The 3,383-nt window shown below is 44.8% G+C and overlaps 1 pseudogene; it reads left to right on the top strand.

The window, feature by feature from the left end:
* The window catches only part of LOC101561895, a 22,125-nt pseudogene extending 20,228 nt beyond the window's left edge, over positions 1 to 1,897 (top strand).
* The last annotated feature ends 1,486 nt before the right edge of the window (positions 1,898 to 3,383 follow it).

The raw sequence follows: 3,383 nt of genomic DNA, 5'->3' as shown, positions 1-3,383 counted from the left end.
AGCAGAAAAGTATAAAAACGAAGTATAAGAAGTAAAGCCATGGTGTTATGTTGAGCTGTAGGGGACTCAGGTCAACAATTTCTGACATTGCCAGCAGAAGACCCAATACTATTATGGACTACTCAACTCTTTTAGAATATTTTGCTGAGCTTACACACCTATACTATTTAAATGATGGGACTTAACAAAAAAGGGGGATACAGATTAATGTCCATTTTGTATCTGTGTATTCAAAGTGGTTAGGATAGATATATATTTACATTCTCTTAATGAATAGAGGGATTTGTTCTAATGGTGTTTGTAAATAGGATATCAAGTCCGCATCTTGTACAGCAATTAACCACTAAGAAGAATGTATGCAATGTGTTAATTATTGGAACTGTCCTACTGATTTGGTTTGAAACTGTCCCATTGCTATTTGTTTCTCAATAAAATTATGGAAAAAAATAAAAATAAAAGTGCATGGGCTTTGGAAGACATCCAGCCACAACCCCTAACACAGGGTAAATGGCAGTTTAGCTCCTACTTCTCCATTGTTTTCAGTGTATCCTGAGACATCCTATACATGCGCATTAGCAGATTTTGGGGTCCAACAGACTCTTTTCACAGGTTCTTTCCATGTTCTTATTGTCCTGGACAAGACATATAAGGAGACAGCTAGGGGGCAGGCTACTGAGTGTCCCTGGACCATGAGCAGCACTTTAGCAGCACTTTAGCAAACACTGCGGAGATTGAAGCCAAGATGGCTCGGATCCAAAAGAACAAGGCCGGAGCACATCACCTAGGGCTGCTAAAGGCTCGCCATGCTAAGCTTCATAGATAACTCATTACACCAAAAGGTGGTGGTCGTGGTGGTGGGCCAGGAGCAGGCTTTGATGTGGCCAAGACAGGTGATGCTTGAACTGAGTTTGTGGGCTTTCCATCGCTGGGGAAGTCAACACCGCTGTGTGACCCAGCAGGAGCGTACTCTGAGGTGGCGGTGTAGGAGTTCACTGTGCCTGGCGTCATCAGGCACAAAGGGGCCAAGATCCAGCTCCTAGATCTCCCAGGTGTCACTGAGGGCACCAAGGATGGGAAAGGTAGAGGCCGTCAGGTCACTGCTGTGGCCCCTGCATGCAATTTGATCCTGAGTGTTCTGGATGTCTTGAAACTCTTGGGACCCAAGAAGATAACTGAAAATGAGCGGAAGGCCTTGGCGTTCACTTGAATGGCAAATCTCCTAACATTGGCTTTAAGAAGATAGGCAAGGGTGGCATTAACGTCACAGCCACTTACCCTCAGAGTGAGCTGGATGCTGAACTATGAAGAGCATTCTGGCTGAATAAGAAATTAATAATGCTGACGTAACTTTGAGTAGCGAAGCCACAGCTTATGACCTCATTGATGTGGTGGAAGGAAACAGAGTGTATATCCCTTGTATCTGTGTGTTAAACAAGATTGACCAGCTCTCCACTGAGGACTTGATCTGTAAGGTGCCACACTGTGTGCCCATCTCTGCCCATCACCGCTGGAATTTTGATGACTTACTGGAGAAGATCTGGGACTATCTGAAGCTAGTGAGAATCTTTACCAAACCCAAAGGGCAGTTACCAGATCACACATCTCCTGGGGTGCTGCTTTACTCCAGGGCCACCGTGGAGGATTTCTACATGAAGATTAGCAAAAATGTTATCAAAGAATTTAAATAAGCTCTGGGGGCTGGGGAGATGGCTCAGTAGAATAAGCACTTGCCTGGCCAGCACAAGGGCCTGAGTTCAATCCCCAGTTCTGCCATAAATAAATAAATAAATAAATAAATAAATACGCTGTGGTCTGGGGCCTCTCTGTGAACCACAATCCTCAGAAAGTAGGTAAGGACCATACAATGAAGGACGTCACTCAGATTGTGAATAAATGAGACCTTTCCCTTCTGCCCTCTGTCGGGCCAACCACAGCTGCTTTCCCCACGACCAGGCACCCCACTCAATTTCTTCTGCTTTTGGCAGCCGCTGGATCAGGATACAGGGCTGGGGAATGGAGGTATCCAAGCTGGACCTTCATTTATCTTCCTTGGTACCACCTTCTACGTTGAACAGCATCAGAGATCCAGTAGGCCTGTTCTCTGTGTGCAGTTCACATGTTCTTGGCAAGTTTTGGGATGGGCTGCACATTCAGTGAATCAGCTGTAAAAAGAATACTTTGTAGCCTGGTTTTGGAAGTGAAATGGATAAAAATGTGACGTGTAAAAACAAAAGACATAGAGAGATGCTTTACATTTATTCAGGCAAGACAAGAAGTAAGCTCTCCAGAGCGAGAGAAGCACACAGAGGTCACAGGCTCACGCTGGTAGTCTTATGTCCTTCATTGTTCATCCCATCATCAGACCTAGCCCATCCTATCAAAACCCACTTAATTTTGCACCAGGAAAATTGAAGGAAGCATTTTTTTGCTTGGGCCCAGGTACAGTTTGTGCACTCTGCACTGCACATGCCTGAGATGGACGAACCACTCCCAATGGGAATGATAGGCCACGCTCCTGGGAGGGAAGCCACGCCCACTTGTCCAGCCAGCTCGCTCCACCCTAACCTCCTGCCTCACGTGTGTGGCAGTGTGCACATTCGCTCACACAGACGCAGACACGCGTTCATGGTGGCCTCTTCTTCCCCTTTTGCATAAATGTTGATATCGTCTGATACTTTCTGCTTCTTGCCTTTGTTCACTTAGCAAAGTATGCTGAAGATAATCTCACATCAAAAATAAGGATCCTCACACTTGACTCATTAGCTCAAGGCCTCCGTAGTGGATGGATATAAATGGTTGAAAGCAACCCTGCAGGGCCAGGGAGATGGCTCAGTGGAATAAGCGCTTCCCTGGCAGGCACAAGGGCCTGAGTTCAATCCCCAGTTCCGAGCAAAGAAAAAGCAAAGCAACCCTGCAAACACAGGTTCTGTGCTCTTAAAATAATTCTTTTGCCAAGCGTGGTGGTGCATACCTGTCATACTGGCACTGGGGAGGCTGAGACAGCAGGAGTGATGAGCTTGAGGCTTGCCTGGACCACACAGGGAGTGCGAGGCCAGTCTGTAGTACACACCGAGACCCTGTGTGAAAAATACCAATTATTATTATCATTGTTATTATTATCTTTTGAATGCCACTATGTACATCATTCTGAACTTGCTATCTGTAGAATACTTTCCTTCAAGTCAAAAGACTGTAGAATTGTATTTTTACAAGTAAAACGCACACATTGAGATGTTTATTAACCATAACTTAAATTTGAATTGAATGTTTACATGTGTTTAATTTTTTCTTTGGGATAAAATTCAAATGAGAAAAGAGGACACGCTAGATTATCATCTATCATTCCAGAGTCACTGTGTGATTACATCGGCACTTGTGTAAGG

Source organism: Octodon degus, unplaced genomic scaffold, assembly GCF_000260255.1.
Source record: "Octodon degus isolate 3935 unplaced genomic scaffold, OctDeg1.0 scaffold00239, whole genome shotgun sequence".
NCBI classification, from domain to species: Eukaryota; Metazoa; Chordata; class Mammalia; order Rodentia; family Octodontidae; genus Octodon; species Octodon degus.
This window is presented reverse-complemented; position numbering and strand designations above follow the sequence as displayed.